The following is a 20,430-nucleotide window of genomic DNA, read 5'->3' as shown; positions in this document are numbered from 1 at the left end:
TCTGGGCCTTTCTTTCTCACAGCTGAACCAAACTCATCAGTACACATACAGTAGGATCAGCTCATTTAATTTTTACAAACAAGATAGGCACTATTATTAGCATCCTAATTTTACAGATGAGGAAAGAGTTGCAGAGAAAACTGAAATAACTTGCATAAGGTCACATATCTCAGTAGGAACTGAACATGGATATGAGCCCAGCCAATCCTTTTCTAGGGCCTCTGAACTATTGTCTCATTTGAGAAACAAACAAGAAGGTTCAACTCAGCCTATCTGAAAAAAGCAGTGAGCATCTATGGTACTAATGAAGTGACAGGTATATATTCTATGACATGTCCTCATAATTTTAATGGAACTTTATAAAACATGATCTAGTTACCTCATCTTCCAAGGACCAATATGAGAAATTGAGCCTTGGTGACACTGAGGACTTAGAAAGATTTTAATGTTGTGTAAAGCACTAGGGTCTTTTTGTAAAATATAGTAAAAGCAAGAATTGTTCTCTCTTCAAAGTGATTCAAATACTGTGGCTAATAAAAGTTCATAGGGAAAATTTGAAGTTATTAGTATTAGATGCTCAGGGTACTTTTATTCCTAAAAGTTCTTAGTAGGATGGCTTGTTTTTAGAGCATACAAATTGGTAATGAGATCACTGATAGCTGAATGAAAGCATTTGGTCAGAATGCTAAGCTATTTGATACAGTTCAAAGAGGTGAGATGCTACATTTCTGGATGAAAAGTATGTTATTTGTCTCAAATACACCTTCTGTTTGATCTATTGTTTTTTGACCTATTTTTTTAACTGCTGCTTCTGCACTTCTGCTTATTCCTTTTCTAAAGTGTGTCCATTAACTCATGTCTTCAGATAATTCAGAGCCTAGTATCGATCTTGCTTTTACCATACATAGTCTTTCCTAGTTAATGTGGTCCAGCATTATCTCTGTATTCTTTGAAACCTGATGGTGTTCTAGGAATTTCACTTTTTGCAAGAATAATATTTTTTTAATTTGAAACCTTTATCAATGTATCTCTGCTATGTCTTTTTAAATGCATGGAGTTATAATACTGCATTGCACCTTTTCTTTTTCTCTGTTGTGGTTCCAAATGTTAATCAAGGTTTCTCTGCTTCTTAGAGATTTAGAGGTGATTGGTTTCAATGCCAGTTCATTCCATGCCTAAGAAATCCAAATTTCTGAAGATTGCTACTCATCTCAGTGGACTTTGACTCTCATGTTCTTCCCTACTTCTCATTCCTATGTATGCATAAGCTTATTTTTTATCCTTTTCTTCAGTTTCCACCAGAAATATACTCATGCCACAAATTCTATGAAGTAATAATCTTAAGATGACAGGACTAAGGGATGGGTGACGGGAGGCACTTTCTCATGTAATTCCCAATTTGCCGGCTTGCTTATGTCTCTCATTCCTTCTCCTCCTCTGCTCCTCCTTCACATATTGTCTTCTTCAGCTCTAAGTTTTTCCCTCAATTTTGCATAGAAATTTAGCTGCTAGCTCCTGAGGACAACTTGCAATCCCAAACTCATCAAAGTGCAGCAGAACAAAGAAACTTTGAATTGTCAGAATTCATGTTCCTTAGAAAATACTTGATGTTATAAAAGAGCTTTTTTTTAAATGAAAGGATAATTTTCTCCCCTATTTTATATCTATTTTGTGGGTGGTAAGCTCTGGACTAGCTAAATTCTAAGAGATGTGCTGTCTGAGAATATGGTTAAGGATGCCCTAGGTAAAAACCTGAATCCCCTGTTGCATATGACATTCTGAAGAAATAAAAGTACACATTCAGTTCAGTTTAATAAATAATTTTATGCTCACATTATATGTTATGCATTTGGAATGCAAAAATTATAAGGTACTTGACTTCAATAAATTTTCAATCCAGGGAAGAGACTGACAAAGAAACTGATCATATGGATACTTTATGTGAGAATAAATCTATTAAGTGAAGTGATAGCGGTCTGATGAACTGACGCTAGTGTGAAGGTTAAGGTAAAGTCTTCTATGAGAACCAAGCTGAGTCTTGAGGAAAGAACAGGAGTTACCTAGGCAAATAAATGTTTGGGGTTGGGGAATGAAGGGCATCCTAGACAATTGAAAGTTAGTGCACAATATATAAAGACCCAAGAAACATAGTGATGTGTCGGACACTACAGCAAATTCAGTATTTTAAGGGTATAATTATATTGGTAATGATGGGAGATAAACCCAGATTCAGGTGGTAGAATATACGGGCTATCTGCAAAGCAGCTCAAACTTTATCTTGAAGGCCATGGTAAGCCATAGGAAAATTTTAGAAGTGTGGCTCTGGGTCATTATCAAACTTTGCCTTTTAGATATACTTCTAGGAAAGATGAATTAGAAGGCAATAAAAGGCAAGGACAACTGCAATGTTGAGGTAAGAAGTGATAAGTACTCAAAGTTAAAAAAAAAAGAAAAGAAGTGGTAACTGCTCAAGTTAGAGAAGTAACAGGCACAGTCACTGAATACAAAAGTCAAGACCATGTAATGCGCAATTCCAGGGAACACACTATTCACAAGAGCCACAGTGTACATATACATTGTGGCAAAGTTGCAGAGAAAATGGAGTGGAGGGACAGCAGGCAGTATTTGCGCAAAAAATCAGCAGTCCTTGGTGAGCAGTTAATATTTGGATGGTGACAGAGAGGGAGGATTCTAGGGAAACTATGAGATTTCTGGTTTAGAGGAATGTAAAAATCTGAGGATTATGCTTCAATAGTTTGGCAAGTGTTTTTATGGACAGAAAGGCCAACCACCCTACCTTTTACCCTTGTAATCTGAATTATATATAAAAGAAAAAAATGGCTTTGGCTCTGGGTCCATGGAGTGAGTGAAATGGCTCAACAAAAGTGAATAACTGGAATGCTACTGTACCTCTAGGCATCTTCCTGTTCTTTGGGTAATGTATTAATCCAGCAGTTTCCAAACTTTGTAAATAGCTTACCAATGTAGGTAAAACATTTTTGAGCCTCCACTAGTATCTGTAGATTGATTTATTTATAAATTATCCACATTTACCATTTTATCAATATTCTATGCATATACAAACAATACACATGCAAAATAAAATTTTGAAATGAGACAAAAGTTCTAATATTCCATATCTGATGGGTTATTTTGCCTTCACTTTAAAGGGTACTAAATCAATCTAAAAGATATGTTCTATTCTTTGTGTCACCCTCAACAGTCATTCCAGAATTTCTCTGCTATCTAAAATCTAGCCAAAAGCTAGATTTACATCATATTCTCTCTCCCTCTCTCCCTCTCTCCCTCTCTCTCGCTCTGTCTCTCTCTCCCTTCCCCTTTCCCTTTCCCTCTCTGTCTCTCTGAAGAGTAATTATATGATTGGTCAAAAGGAACAATCAATAGCAGCCAGGGTTTATTTTAAACAGTATTCTTCCTATACTAGGAGAACAATAAAACTGACTCAAATAATAAAAGTGGTGGCAGTTGTTTGTGACATGACAATGAATCTCTGTGACCTGGTGCTATCAGAACTCTAGTTCTGAGTTCCTTTTCTCAGCTATGCTTGAGAGACCAGAAATGTGCTGATCAAAGATAAAGGTTTAGCAATCTTTAAAGAGGGAGTGCTATTGAGGTCTGGTAGTTTGCTAAGCCCTTCACAAACTGAGGCCATATTGCCACTGATGAATATGATGTTCCCATTGCAACATGTTCCTTTTTAGTTAAAGGAATAGGTCCCCTCCAGTTTGCATAGTACAATGATGGGGATTGTTAGTAGAAAGGGAAGTGGTAGAACAAATAGCATGGAAAGACCTAATTCCTTAGCATCTGGGAAGATATTAGGAGAGGAACCAGCACAGTTGAATAGAGACTTTGTAGGGGCCCGGAAGGGACACAGTGACTAATAGATAATGGTCATATTAACAGAGAGGTAGGATATATTGAAAGAGAATTATATTAGGAAGGGTTAGAGGAGAGGGGAGTGGGACTAAGATGGGGAGAGTAGACAGCTGTTGAGTTCAGATAAAGGGTAATTTATCATCTGTTTAGAGTCACAATTAAAGTCAGAGATCAAATTTAATATAAGCCCCTTGGGTCATTGCTTCCAGCTTGAGCCACTTGCATCCCTGTTCCTGCAATGAATCTTTATTTACTTTGAAGGCAGTCTGCATGTTTGGGGACTGAATTTGAAGAAAGTTGGCAGAGGGAAGGCTACTAACAATTAACTTCTTATTACAGTTAAGATAATTGGAGTTGTCTCTAGAGAAAGGCATGCCTGTTGCAGAAAGCTGTTAAATTTAATTTTTCTTCTTCTGTCCGTATAGTCTATGCAACAGTTTTTATACTTCAGAAAGGATGATAGATCATAAATAGGAAATGACTTAGCTCTACATATCTTTTGAAGTTGGAATACCAGCATTTGCTATTAGACTGGCTTCATCTGCCTAGTCAGAATGAATCAAAGTTGTTATCTGTAAGCATTTTAGAATTTGCCATGAAATGACAAAAGCAAGGGAGTTCAAAACAAAGGTTGGTTATTTTTCCTGTGCTTGTGATTCTGAGGTGGAAGAAAATGCTATTTAAAAATTGAAGTTGCATAACATCTTGAATTTTCTGGTGCCAGTTAAGCACATAAATCGTCTTCAATTTTTTTTCATCACAACTTCTGTTTTAGATAAATGAATAAAGATGATCATAGAAATTGAGTTTCTGAATGCTACCAAATATGTCACAGACCAGTAATGAATGGATTTCATTTCTGTTTTCTATTAAAGAAGCAGGTATGATTCTTGAGATTAGGTTGTAGCTGTGGGCTCTGTTGGTCTGATCACCAGCCTGGAAATGCAAAGCCACTGATTTTAGTTCTGGCTATGAAAATAATCTTCACCATATCATTCAGCCAGCTGAATGAAGACTTAGCGTTCTCTGTTGTGCATTGGGAATCTACATATTTCTTTCTAATTCACTGTGGTACTGACAGCAATAATAATAATAGCAAAGAAAGCCATAACTATTACTAACGATTATTAAATGTAGCTACTAGGTTACATACTTCAGTAAAAACTTTTTAAAAAAGACTGAATTCATAGCTGATAATGACACTAAAAAGGAACAAAATACGTTTTTAGTAGAAAGGGCTATTGTGTTTTGTTTCATTTTGTCTCAAATAATGTTATTTCTGGTAATGTCTAAATATAATTTATTAACTCATTTTTTTACTCACATCTTCCCTGAGCACTGATTAGACCCAAAATATGATGTTGGACATTATGTAGGCTACAAAGTTGTACCAAACTCAGAACTGTTTTCAGTGATCTTAGTCTATTACAGTAGGCAGAATGGTGGAACAGGGGTGAGAATGAGTTCTAGAGTCAGACTACTCAAGTTTGAGGGCTAGTAATTTCATCTTCTAGAAATGTAACCTTTGTGAGACACAACTTAATTGTTATTATTTTAGTTTCTTCATCTGTAAAATGGTATAATAATGGTTTTTAACTTACATGGTTGCTGTGAGAAATAAATAAGCTATCCAATTGAAATGTTTAGAAGTGTTTGGCATAAGATAAATGTTCAACTAGCATTGCTACTACTACTATTAATATTGTGGGAGAAAGGTATATATTAAATAATATAACTAGGTAAAATAAGTTAAATGGCCAATGGAAGGAATAGCTGAATTCTCAATAAAGCTCAGAAATTATATTTCATTTCTACTAGGAATTAAGAATTAGGACTGAATGAAGATGGTTGCATTTGGACTGGGCCTTGACAAATAAATATGATTTAGATATGTGAAGATTAAAGGGGTTACAGGGTCTAGTTTAATTAAAAACATAGAGGGATGAAAATACAGGGTCATGAACAGGAGATAGTAATTGATCAATTTGGACTATAATATGGGATAATGGAAAGGGAGAAAATGAGAGACTACGTTGAAAAGGCAGGGTGGGTCCATTGCATGAAAATCCTTGAATTGAATCCATTTAAGGAGGTTGAATTTTGCTTTATAGACCATGGGGAGTCATGGAAACTTTTTGAGAAGCAAAGCAATTTGATATAAACATACTCATTGTTTAGGAATGACTTAACCTGAGTGTGTAGCCTAATGACATACAGAATACACTTGGAAGGAGAGAAAAAGCTCAAGGATAATCACTTAGAAGAATTTTAAATGGAGCCTGAGGAGAGACAGGCAATGGAAGTGACTAAATAGTACTAGTTTACTTTCGTTTATGAGTGCATTTATTTATTATATCTCTAGATCCAAATAAGATTTTGTAATTGCTTATGATAAAACAGGCAACATGGTAAGACAGGAAAATGTTCATAGTGTTCACAGATTAAAACACAAAAGATGAAGGGATGAAAAAGATGAAAGTCAGCTTGGAGGAAGTAGAAAAGAGGTAAAATGAAACCAAAGGGCAAATTAATACAATAAGTCTCTGGCATAGTTCTCAAATGATTCCAAAAAGTGAGTCAAAAGCGTGGCTCAAAAATGTTAAGTGGGTAAAGCCAAAGAGAATATGATCAGTTTCAGGAGTCACATATTCCCTAGATAGACACATACCAATTGCCAAGGAGAATCCTACTTTGAGTGACTCAGCAGTATCAAGAGATTTTTATCCTGTCAATTCTTGCACATGAAATAATGGAACCACTGAAAGATGGCTACATCAAAAAGTGGGCGAAGGACATGAACAGGCACTTCTCAAAAGAAGACATTTATGCAGCCAAAAAACACATGAAAAAATGCTCATCATCACTGGCCATCAGAGAAATGCAAATCAAAACCACTATGAGATATCATCTCACACCAGTTAGAATGGCAATCATTAAAAAGTCAGGAAACAACAGGTGCTGGAGAGGATGTGGAGAAATAGGAACACTTTTACACTGTTGGTGGGACTGTAAACTAGTTCAACCATTGTGCAAGTCAGTGTGGCGATTCCTCAGGGATCTAGAACTAGAAATACCATTTGACCCAGCCATCCCATTACTGGGTATATACCCAAATGACTATAAATCATGCTGCTATAAAGACACATGCACACGTATGTTTATTGCGGCATTATTCACAATAGCAAAGACTTGGAACCAACCCAAATGTCCAACAATGATAGACTGGATTAAGAAAATGTGGCACATATACACCATGGAATACTATGCAGCCATAAAAAATGATGAGTTCATATCCTTTGTAGGGACATGGATGAAATTGGAAACCATCATTCTCAGTAAACTATCGCAAGAACAAAAAACCAAACACCGCATATTCTCACTCATAGGTGGGAATTGAACAATGAGATCACATGGACACAGGAAGGGGAATATCATACTCTGGGGACTGTGGTGGGGAGGGGGGAGGGGGGAGGGATAGCATTGGGAGATATACCTAATGCTAGATGACGAGTTAGTGGGTGCAGCGCACCAGCATGGCACATGTATACATATGTAACTAACCTGCACAATGTGCACATGTACCCTAAAACTTAAAGTATAATAAAAAAAAAAAGGAAAATAATTAAAAAAATTAAAAACCAAACAAGTTGCACAATTGCACCACCTCAGAAAGACATGAAATTTCTAATTTGTCATCTATATTTCCCAGGTTCATCTGCTCCAGAAAACCCTGCCTTATTACCTATCCTTTCCCTGATGTCTCCAAGGTGGGCTTAGTAACTATTGTCTGTGTTTCTATTACCTGCTGTGGGTATGTTTATCAGAACCTTTATTATGTATACATAATCGTTGTTATTGATGCTGTTAAGGACAGAGGTGGTACGTAGCTTCTCAGTTCTGAGATTTTAGTATCATTTTTGGCATAGAATAGATTTCAATAAATGTTTGAAAATGAAGGAACAAATGAATGACACTCTTATTCAATCTGATCTGCTTCTTGACAAAAATAGTCTCAAGTCATCTGGGCCTTTCTTTACATGTCTTTACAATGAAAGGCAAACATGTATATACAATTGAAAGTGCAGATTATTAGTAGGTGCTCATTTCGGTGCCAGTAACAGAAATCCAACCTGAACCATCTTGGGCAAAGGACTGGATTTATTAAGTATATATGGGAGTACCTCAGTTGAAGGGCTTAGGAACTAAACTATAGGAAAGGTAGGAATTCTGTCAACCTTCATGTCTAACTAAAGCCAGGCTGAAATGCTGCTAGGTCTCTTGGTCCATGAATCTTCTCTTTTGTTGGTTAACTTTGTTTTACACACACACACACACACACAGGCTCTTTTGACCACAGTGGGGAAAACACAGCCACTGAAGATTGAGAGTCTAACATCTTCATGAATTATGTCCCCAAAGAAAAGCTGAGTAAATCCCCAAATCTAGTTTAAAAAAAATTATTAAGAAAGACTCTAATGGGCTCAACTTGTGTCAAGAAATGCTCCTTGTCCAATAGACTCTATGAAAAGTTTTGGATTTCCTATAATAGAGTTTGGATTATATTCTATGGCAGGTGTTCCCAACCCACAGTCTGTGGACTAGTACTGGCCCATGGCCTGTTAGGAACTGGGCCACACAGCAGGAGGTGAGTGGCTGGCGAGCAAGCATTACTGCCTGAGCTCCACCTCCTATCAGATCAGTGGTGGCATTGGATTCTCATAGAGTGCAAACCCTATTGTAAACTGTGCATGTGAGGAATCTAGGTTGGGCATTCCTTATGAGAATCTAATACCTGAAAATCTGAGGTGGAACAGTTTCATCCCAAAATCATACCCTCCTCCACACCCTCTGTAGAAAAATTGTCTTCCACGGAACTAGTCCCTGGTGCCAAAAAGTTTGGGGACCACTGTCCTATGGAACAGAATTTCTTCAGTTTTGTATGTGCCCTGCACTTTTTTGGTAATATAGTAAAGCCGCTTCTCAGAAAATTTTTGAGTAATGTTAAGCAAGACTATTATGATTTCAAAGGCATTTGTGTTGAACCAAAATATATTTTTAAAATAGTGATAATCATAGTATATGTGCTTCTTTATTAGTGCAATAAATAAGAAGATTTAGTGGCAGGTACTAACAACCTAATTACATAATTGCAGTAAATGGTGATGACAAACATATTTTGAGATATTTGCAATGTAAAGTGATATGAAAATATCTGTGGTTTCTATTAGTGACAAAGTTAGAGGTACTGGTGATATTACTACAGTGTTTTGCCTAAATTAATAATGTAAGGCTATGTTAACGTGCCTTAGAGGTTGGTGAAAATATACATATTTTTTTCTCAACCACATTCATAGACAACCAAAATTCTATCCATAACTAGCCTATAGAAGAATGAGGAACCTTGCTACACATGAGAGAGACTGTGAAGAAATGGTAATCAAGGATGTGATGTGATTATAGAGACACCATATCAGAATAGTTAAGATTATAGAATTTGGCATTAGAAAAATGTGGAATTGAATCTCATTTCTGTAACTTTGTAATTGTTGTGGATGGAACCAGTACCTTAACTTCTGTAGGGACTTTTTTTTTTTTCACCTACTTAATGATTATACCTTTAACTAAATTCCTAGAGTCATTGTAAGGCTTAAATAAAATAACGCATATGGAGTGGTTAGTGAAGGTTTGGCAGGGAAATTTTAGGTTAAAAATAATCATCATGGGTATTGAGACTCTTTTCTACCTCTTATCTTCTTTGGATATTGACATACTTTGGTATATATTGGTAGAAAAAAATCTTTGGTTATCTTCTTGGAAAGAGTGCTAGACTTTTGCACATTAAACCTTTCTTGGAAGGAGATGAGGGAGAATGATATTTCCTTTTCCTGTTAGTTTAGGGTTATAGGCATAAATTCAGTGACATCTTGGAAAGAGTGACTTCTCATATGGATGGCAGATGGGGCTGTCATGTTTCTTAAAATATCAACAGCATAACCAGGAAAGGCTCCATTCTAAGTTTGGGATGTAAGCTCAATCTCTTGGATATGGCAAGCTGTGCCTTCCAGCCTCCTGAAATGATTTCAGCTAGCTAAAATACCACTGAAGTCGCTAAAATTTTAGTTGATTTTGCATCCAACACCTGGCTCTTGGTTGAATTGTTTATACTCGTGGGTTTAATTTTAGATTTAAGCTTCATATTTTTCTTACTACTCCAGATATTCTTGATTTTCTTACTGAATTTAAAATGTTTATGATTTACCAGCAGAGTATGCAGTTTTAGACCTTGTTGTAAATATACAAAATGCTATAGCAGCCCATTAGCATGAACATACTGATTTGCTCTCTGCCTCTTTACCCAAGACATAGATCTTTATGTGTCTTACCAGTTTCTCCTATATTCAACCACTTATTCATTGACAAAGCCAGTAAAGATATAGGTAATTAAATGAAGTGGGTGTTATTTTGTTTGGTTAGCTGGATTTTTGCCAGGTTTTTTTTTTTTTTAATCTATTTGGAAGAGGCTTAAATATACTCCAACAAGGCCGGTGAGTCAGATTACAAGGCCTCCTTCTATTCTGTAAAGTCCCTCTAAGTTTTTAGCGCCATTCATTCTCAGGAATCTCAGCTCTTTTTGGCTCTTTGGAGTCTCTATGAATAATGAAAAATACCAGAAGCAGCATTGTCTGCAACATATCTGGGGTCCTTTTACATTTTCCCATTCTTATCTTCACTTGTTCTGCCAGGTTGAGATGGGATGTGACTTTCTTCTTCACCGTTTCATTGTAGGAGAGTTTCTTACTCAAGCTGGCCAAAAAGGCTCCAATTTACTTTCCATAGTGGAATTCTTGAACTAAGCATATCAGTTAGACTTTTCCTCATCTCAGCCCCAGCAAGCAGGCATTTACATCACTATTATCACACTTATTAAAAACAATATAATTAGCTTCACCAGACTGTGAACATTTTGCAATGAATTTTTATTTATTCATTCAATTAATACAAATCATTTATTTGTTGAGTACTTATTCTGTATCAGGTGAGTGCTAGGCCCAGAGTATATTACTGGTGAACAAGAAGGACAAGGTTCCTGCTCTCACAAAATTTAGAGTGGAATGGACTTTCACTCCATATCCCAACACCTCCCATCAATTATGGCATAAAGGAGGTAGTAGATATTATCAGAATAGTGCAAAATTAAATTTGTAGTTAACAACCACTGTTAAAATAAATTATAAAATTTACCATTATTTAGTTATAATAAATTGAAGCTATCCTAAGAATAACATGGGCAAAAGAAAAAGTGAAAGACAGGCAAAGTGTTCTGAGAAAACCTTTCTCAGGCAAAGCAAGATTTAACTTTGGTGAAGACTGTGGTATTACCGATGAGTTTTGAGACAGCAGTGCATCATTTCTATAACTTTCCAATGCTGACCTAAGAAAACCCTGCCTGCAGGTATTTCAGGCATTGGAAACTTTCAGTGCTAACAATTATATTCAGATGGTTGCTCATCAACAGGCACTGGCATCTTGTTATAATGGAGTGTATTTCCTCTGCTTGAATAGATTTCCATGCTCCATTCATTTGATAGTTTTATTCGTAAAACTCCAGTCTGCATCAACTTACTTCTATTTCATTATCTTTGAAATAACAAGCTGTAAGCAAAGATAACACAGGGTGGATATTCCTAATACAGCACGTTATAAGAAATGCACTGAATGTGTGATGTAACTAGGAGCTTGTTTATTTTGTATTTCAGTCCAAAATGATGAGAGAGGAAATCTTAGTATGTATTTAGTTAGGTCAAGGAAAATAAAAGCAATTCATATTGCAGGGAATAGAAGCTGGTAGCTTGGGAGACAAAGAGAAAGGGGAGTGAAGATTAAGGAATGGGATCATGTATGGGAAAAGGAAGCTATTTAAAGCAGATAGCCATTCTGAATTAAGTGGATTAACTGAGTAAGATTGTTTGCATTCTTCTATGGTCAGTTAAGGGAACAGTTTAGGAGGTCTTATAACAGAATTGCAAGTCATTGACTCTGAGGGACTTCATGCAAATCACTTGACATCTCTGGACATCAGTTTCCTCATCTACCTGCTATGGGAATAGTGGGTAGTTTCTAAGGTCTTTTGTTACTCAAAAGTCTCCAAGTTTTTCACAGGACCCAAGGGAATTAAATATTTACTTTGGCTACTACATGTTTTAAATAATAAAACCCATGTATTAGAATAAAAACATGACATATCCCTATTGGTTTTAAGTGAATGACATTGCATTTTTTAATGCTTTCGTACTACATTTTTAGCTTTGGATAGTAAACAACTCTGTCCAGAGCTTTGCAGCAGGCATGGGCATTATGAAATCTTCGGATCAGTCAGAAATGAGAACCACTGTAAGTTTTATAGAAATCAGGGGTTTCTATTAGAAATAAAAATTTTATTAGAAATTAGATTTACACAAATGTAGGAGAAAATGAGGAAGTAGAAGTCTGAAAAGTGAAAGTTGGGGGGTTACAGTAATAGTGACTAATCAGTCAGTCTCTTATGCTACTGTGAGTGGACAGGACAGAGCCAATGTGGACAGCAAAGGGGTGACTTCTGAAGGATCTGTGGAGATTGCTGCCTTGGAAGAAGCTGTTGTCTCTACAGAGGTAAAGCTACCCTTTTGTGGATCTACAGCGAAGTCTCTGATGTAGGGCTAGGGATTGCTGTTGGCCAGCAGAGACTATAGTCAGGCACTAGCTGAATGTGGAGCAGAAGAGAACCTAGATAAGCTTGGATTTGCTGGGTACTTCTTCATCTGTCCTTATGGTGTTCGCCTTTGTCATGTCTGACTGCAACGAATTTCAGTCAAATAATGTCTCAGCTTCACTTCTGGTTTCCAAACCGCATGCAGGTTTCCCTTTTGGCCATCTCTGACCTGGAACCGTATGGTTGACATAGCACATAGGGACAGAAAGAAAGTGACTGATACTAAATATATTTCATTTAAGTCTTCCTGATACCAAATTTAAAGTACATATGATATTGGATACTGCTTTTAAGCCTTTTCAAGTAGAGGGCTCTAAGCTAAGATAGATTTCTGAAAGCACCGTCAAACCTATAAGAAGATAGATAAATAAAGACACAATCTATAATTTGCACATCACATTACAGTGTACAAAATGTTTTAGTTTTACTTAGGGTTTATTGTATATGGTTTTGCAATTACCCTGAGGAATGATTAAACCAGGAGTTATTAATCCTGATGATTAAAAAAAATGACTAAAGTCTAAATAAGTGACACACAGTAAGAGCCAAGGATGAAGCTGGTTGATCTTAGAATATGCTGAGTAGGGAATCATTTATGTGATTCAAAGGATTCCAAAAAGTATGTCTCACTTCAAGCATCTTCCCATTTTGTTTTGACCATAACAATTTGATTAATGATGTGCTTCTTTGGATTGTGTATAATAGTAATATTGTTAGTATTTCATTCTGTTCCATGTATAATCCATTTTGGAGTTTACAATGGACTTTCAAATCTTTTATCTCATTTTGTCTTCAGAAAATATTCCTCTGGTAGATTTTTACTACCTCCATTTTGCAAATAAAAAAGTCTCAGAAAGACCAAGTAACTGCTTCACTCTCATGACAATTTGACTAGTTGAAGCAGAACTCAACCCACCAGATAATCTCACTTCAAGTTCATAGCTCTTTCTAATCTTTTCACTGCTATTCTTATTGTTAGTCAGGAGACACTAAAGCTATTTTGCATGCACGGATTTATGAAAGAGAAAATACTTTACAGTGGAGGTGTTAAATAAGTATTTTACTAAGTCAGGCTCAGATCAGAGAAATATATACTTAATACATCAGCACCGGAGGAGACCCTCAGAAGCAGGTATGACTGCAGAGCCTAAGGAGAGAGTTGGCATTTGTGGGAGGAAGAGGGTACAGATGCCCTGGGAATGGCAATACTTCACCAACCTCCAAGCAGAAGATGCTGAGCAGTAAATTGGGAAAATGCCATATTTTCTCTGGGAAAATGAGAATGTGGGCAGATAGACAATAAAAGAACAAACAGCATATCTTGTTTCCATTAGTATCATCCTTTCGGAACGTTGATGGTGGAGAGATGGTCATGAGTGTTCCTGGAAGCCCTTGAGAATAGATGCTTTGAAAAATATCTCATACTGTTTATTTCTTAGTATGTATTTGAAATGGTCTGAGAAAATAAGACTACCTGATGATATTTATTTGACAACTTATTGGTTTAACTTACAAAATTTCTGTTTCAGGTACACCTCAGAGCTCTCTATGGTACAGTAGAAATAGACTTGCACAAGAAAGGAATGTGATCTGGTAAAATGTCAGTGGTTTCATGTATTCTTAGATCTCTTCTCTGTTCCATTTTTCACTTTTTTTTGTCATTACATTCTTGATCCACCAGGAGACCTTATACTTCTCATCTCTGAAAGTCTGGGATATGGAGGTTCAGAGATCTTGGTTCCCCTAAAGGAACACTCTTGCCAGTGGACAGGGGAGATTTCATCGAACTATTAGTTATGGATGCTGCCTGAGAACTTTGGACTCTTTGTGAGTAGGGACCACCCTCAGGTGAGAAGAGTTACCATATTGACCAAGACAGTTGATCTTGATCAACACCAGAGATATTCTTTGTTTTATATCTTGAGGCAGAGAAGACTATGTATGGAACACGTGATCAACTTGGTTGTTTTTTAGTATTCCCTTGTACAATTTCGACTGTAAATTATGTGAAATTCTACTAGCCTGAGATGTGTATGATTACTAGCCACTTAGACCCCTTAAAAATGAGGGGTTAAGTGACAGCTGGTAAGCTACTAAGACCTACAGGGGTAAAGGAATTTAGAATGGATAACAAAGGACAGAGATGGAAATTTAGAATGGTTAGGAGAAGGGAGAGATGGTTACCAGTTGCAGCCCCAAAGCAAAGTGTAGTAATGGGGTATGTTGTTCATCCTACTGACCTCTCTTTAAAGTTTCCTTTTATGAAGAGAGGGTTAAGGGGAAAATGGAGGAACTACTTTAAAAACTGTATGGAGAAGTAGATCTGTGCAGAGCAAGGGAGACACTATGGCAGCAACAGAATTTTGCTGCTCAGTTGTCACTTTAGGATAGAAGATCCTATGAGGAGTATAGTAGCCTCTGGCTGCATTCTTATTGGAATCCACTGCATTATTCACACCACAGCCATGATCCCCCATGCCATGACTAGCACAGCAAGGGTACTAGACTTTGGCCATTTTTGCTAAATGCAGGATTCCTTTAATATGCAATTTCTTCTCTGGCTCCTCATTGAGCTGATAGAGACTTTCTCGGAACTACAATGCAGTATGAGACTTTCTACGGCATTCTCCTTCTTTTCCCTGCCCCTTTACAGGTATCAAAACTGCATCTATCTGAAGGCAATCCCTGTCTACTCTCGTTCCCTCTCTTCTTTATTTTTCACTGGCTTTTCCCTACTAAATCTCTTTCATGTATAATTCCATCTTGGCATTTTCTTTCCGAAGGAACTGAATTCACCCAAGGATGAAGCTTCAATTTTTTTTTTTCCATTCTTATAGGCCTTCTTATTGAGATGGCATGCATTTACTTCAGAAGCTGTAGTAGCAAAAAAAAAAAAAGAGGCAATTTTGTTGAAAGGTGACCATGATACAGTGCTATTGGTAGATCTGGCCTCTGTAACTATTTTGCTCCACTGGCTGCTCAAAAGTGTTTCTGGTTCCTAGTACATTAAAACCAGAGAAATGTCCAGACAGAATCTGCTCCTCCTCCAACTGCTGGCAACATATGCACTTGACTCAGTACCAATCTGTTTTGGTTCATCTGTTGATCCTCACTTTTGAATTTGAGTCACTCCTCCAAATGATACGGCACATTTCTCAAATTCCAGGATTTTTTTTTCCCACTTTCCTTTAATAACCATAGTCTCTCTTTCAGCTGACCCATTTTCATTCACAGGCCTTTACAAAACTTTATTATCCATCTCTTTCTTCTAGGCAACTTTTGGCCACCAGAAACCACCCAAAGACTCCTTTGACACTGTCCCAAACCAATCCTTTAGTTAGTCTTGTTTTAGCTAAGTTACAACACTTATCTATAACATGCATAGTTACTACTATAGACAGCATATAATATTTGGTGTTTGTAATTCCTTTGCATTTTGAGATGAATTGTGAATTATCTCTACAAGAGGAATTCTTAGTCTCATAAACAGAATATAGCTATGTGATACTTTAAATCTTCATTTCTTATTAATGAAGAAAACCCACCTAGTCTGAACAATGGTTTTAAAAGACCCAGGGAGCCCTATTAAAAACAAAACAAAACAAAACAAAACAAAAAAACTTGTTTTAAACTTGTTTTATTCCATGCATTGTTTTGATGTAACAATCCAGTATTATAATAATGGTTAAGTAGACATTTGACTAACTCACTTATTTGAAATACTGGGTCTTATTAATCTGATAGATTTAATGATCTTAGAAAATAAAATGTACATTGCTGCCCCTAGCTGTCCTACCAAAAACACTTCAAACGTGTTTTTGTCCATAAGCATAGTGCTGATAGGAAGTATAAGAAGTTAGACCTTCTTTTCTTTGCTGGGAAAGCCCAGCTTCCAACATGACAGTAACTATAAGATTGAGAGAGATCAACACTGATTTTAATAAAATAGTGCCTGTCACTGTGTCGAGGCTCCACTATTTTCTCCATATCTGAAATTGTCTGGATGACCAAAAAACCTAATAAAATTTTGGTGATAGTAATGAATACAAAGATAGTGAATAAATAATTTATGTAATTGTGACTTCAACTCCTAACTTTCTGCTCATGCTTATAATGAGTAGGGGCAGACAATTCAGTACCTTGTTTTTCTGATATTGATTGAAAAGTTAGATTCCATCTCCTGGCTGTCTCGTTTAGACTGTTCATGTTGAACAACTAATTCACTGCTAGTTTTTCTCCTATTTTAACCTCTTCCCCACTTAATTGAATCTCATTTTCATGTATACATGGTGACACCCAGGTGCTCCTTCTGATTAAATCTGCCTATGAAATCCTATCTAGTATCTACTAGAGAAACTTCTATTTATGAAACACACCAGTTTGTTCAATATTAAATACTCAGTAGATAATTTTTTTAATAGAACCGGTATTTTTATTTCAGTAGAAACCTTCAAACTGATTGTCAGCATTGGCATCTCCAGTATTGTAGATTAGAAGCCTTGACCATACTGAGGCATAACCTAACTCACAGTACTTGGAATATTTTAAAAAATATCCCGTGTTTAATAAATGGGTTTGATATTCCATTAACAAAAAAGTATTCAAAGACAACAGTAAGTCTGGCTGTGATGGATGTTAAAGTGGACACAGCTAGGAGATATGGTTCAGTCATTGACTAAAATATTTTTTTATTTATTTGGGGTAAAGGAACAAATTATGTTGGACTTTAAGCCCCTTGAGAACAGGAAATTTTTCCTTGTCATTTTAGCACAATAACATGCTCAATAAATGTTTACCAAATGAATACATGATAGACTAATAAAGAGAACAATTTGGGGCTAACCGACATAGAATAGATGATTTCTTGCTATAAAGTCCTGATAAGAAGGAATAAGAAATTGCTAGAAAGCTGGGAATGTATGCCATATATTGAAAAGTGACTTTTAAAATGACTTTGATTAAAGTCATGACTTATATTGTGCTGTCCAAGATACAGCCTTGGCATAAAAAGGTTGCTTTTTCCTTTTGACTGAAACCAGGTTTCTGTTTCCTAATTTCTGATACTAGTCCTCAGGCATCATTCTCTGACTTCTTCCAGGAAACAATTTATTTTTGTTTTTTGGTAAGTTCTAAGCATCATTTTAGGTCCCCTTAGAATCAATCTTCTCTAAGGTGTGCCTCTGACATGACAGATTTTGCTGGTCAGCAGCTTGGACATATCCACAGTCAACCTTGCAGGCATACACTTTTTATCTTTATTTAATTCTTATGTGACTCTGGACACTCCCCCATCAGGAGATGTTATCTGAGCATGCAATAGCTCCTGATGTAAGGAGCAGAAATCGTGCGGGTGTTTGCACTCTTATTCCTTCCTTGTATTTCCAGCCTTTTCCAAATGCAAGCCCTGATGTCTTCAGCTGGCAGCTACCAATTACAGTTGCTCAGTCAAAGTGGAGAGTATGTTATTAGCTTATAACACTTATGAATAAGTGCACCCCAAATTAGCCTTGCTATATAAACCTTATATAAAGTCTGATAAGCTGAATTGTTCAGGTCAGCTTTAGAGTGATTTTGTAGTTACTGAGACGCAAATTTCCCCCAACCACTGCATCTTCCCTCTTTTCATAGTCTGAATGAAATGTGTCTTTCTTGTTTTTCTGATTTTGCTCCAGTTCGTAAAATCTTGAATTTTTCCCTGAAGAATACATTTGACTGGGACTTTGACAATCTCTCCAGCCATAATCAGCTTCTCTTCTTAGGGCTGGTTGCTAGGTAGACCAGTGATTTCTATTAATTTTTTAAGTATGGGCCATGAGACACCTATAGAGTCACCTAGATTGCTTAATAAAAGTACATGTTTCAGAATCCAATTTTAGACTTCTGAAATTATAATACCCATATAGAGTACCCTAGATTTTGGAAGTTAAGAAACTTTCATAATTTGAAAAAGTTTGAGAAAACACTATACTAAATTGTGAGAAATATTACTATAGCTTGTACATCTGCCATTGAAGTTTGTACTCAAATTGAGATGTAATTACATTAATAATAGCTTTATTGAGATATAATTTACTTAACATAAAGTTCCCTCTTTCAAATGTATAATTCAGTGATCTAATTATATTCAAGTTGTGATCTTGATGTTGTTTTTGTTTTCTTTTTTATCTTTTTATTTTTAGTTGACACGTAGTAATTGTACATATTGTTGAGATGCAGAGTGATTTCTCTCTGTGTGTGTGTGTATGTGTGTGTGTGTGTGTGTCACTCTGTCACCAGGGGTGGAGTGCAGTGGTGCAATTATAGCTCACTGCAATCTAGAATTCTGGGGCTCAAATAATCCTCCTGCCTCAGTCTCTCAAGTAGCGGGGACTACTTGTGTGTGTGTGTGTCATCATGGCTAGCTAATTAAAACAAATTTTTTTTTTGTAGAGATGGAGTCTCACTATGTTGCCCAGGCTAGTCTCAAACTCCTGAGCTCAAGTTATCTTCCCAATCTGGCCTCCCAAGGCAGTGGGATCACAAGCAAGAGCCACTGCAGCTGGCTCAGAGTGATATTTTAATACATATATACGAAGCATAACAATCAAATCAAGGTAATTAGTACATATATCACCTTGAACATTTATCATTTCTTTGTGTTATAAGCGTTCAAAATTCTTTTTAAATAATTCACTATCCTGGAGACTCCTACTATAGTACCTAGTCTATAATATTAGACTCCTTTAAATTTGGTGAATGAGTTTACCATATCTCTGAACATTCTTAATTAGACTGCTAATTACCCACCTTGCAATCTAAGTCTACTGCTTGTAATTCTCTGGGACAGGATCACAGACTTGTTTCTTCCCAACCAGGTTTCTTCTATAGAACTAGTAGGCCTCGCAGACAAACCCACTTAGAATACAAATGCTCCTTGAATTAAGATGAGGTTATGTCCCAATAAACCCATCATAAATTGAAAATATTATTAACTTGAAAATGGATTTAATACACCTAACTTTTGAACATTGTAGCTTAGCCTGGTCTACCTTAAATGTGCTCAGGACAGCTACATTAGCCTACAGATGGGCAAAGTCATCTAACACAAAAACTATTTTATAATGAAGTGTTGGATATCTCCTGTAATTTATCAAATCCTGTACTAATAGTGGAAAGCAGAATGATTGTATGGGTACTCAAAGTACAGTCACTACTGAATGTATGTAGCTAACCCACCATTGTAATGTCAATAAATTGTAAGTCAAACCATCAGAAGTTGGGAGCCATCTGTATTCCACACAAGATTGTTTGGAGACAGCCTTGTGTAGAATGACAGATAAATGTTGGAAAGAGTGCATCATTAGTTTGGGCAGAAATGATGGGACCATACTAATAAAACGAGGAACTGAAGTTTACATTGGGTTTGGTAGAAAATAGATATCCACTATGAAATCAACTAAATAATATGAAGAAATACATTGTGGGTGTTTGTGTAAAATTGGTCTGGTAAGGGTGTATAGATAGGTCTGACGGAAATGAACCTAATGTGAAAAGAACCCAAATGAAGGATATTGAACTGAACGAGGAGTTAGGTGATGAAGGCTGAGTTTGAGTCTTATTAGTCAGAATGAGAGAAAATTTTGCTAATATTTATTGCTTAAATGGAGCTGAAATAGTTAAACTGCGTAATACCATGGCCTGGTGGCAGAGAAGCAGGTGATGCTGCTGAATGGCAGCAAAGTTGATAGTGGAGCTGATAAAGAGGAATGAAAGCACTGAGTCTTGTACCTCACAGCTGAGCC

Source organism: Pan troglodytes, chromosome 9 (assembly GCF_028858775.2).
Source record: "Pan troglodytes isolate AG18354 chromosome 9, NHGRI_mPanTro3-v2.0_pri, whole genome shotgun sequence".
Taxonomy (NCBI): Eukaryota; Metazoa; Chordata; class Mammalia; order Primates; family Hominidae; genus Pan; species Pan troglodytes.
The sequence above is the reverse complement of the archived record's forward strand: the minus strand, read 5'-3'. Positions refer to the sequence as shown.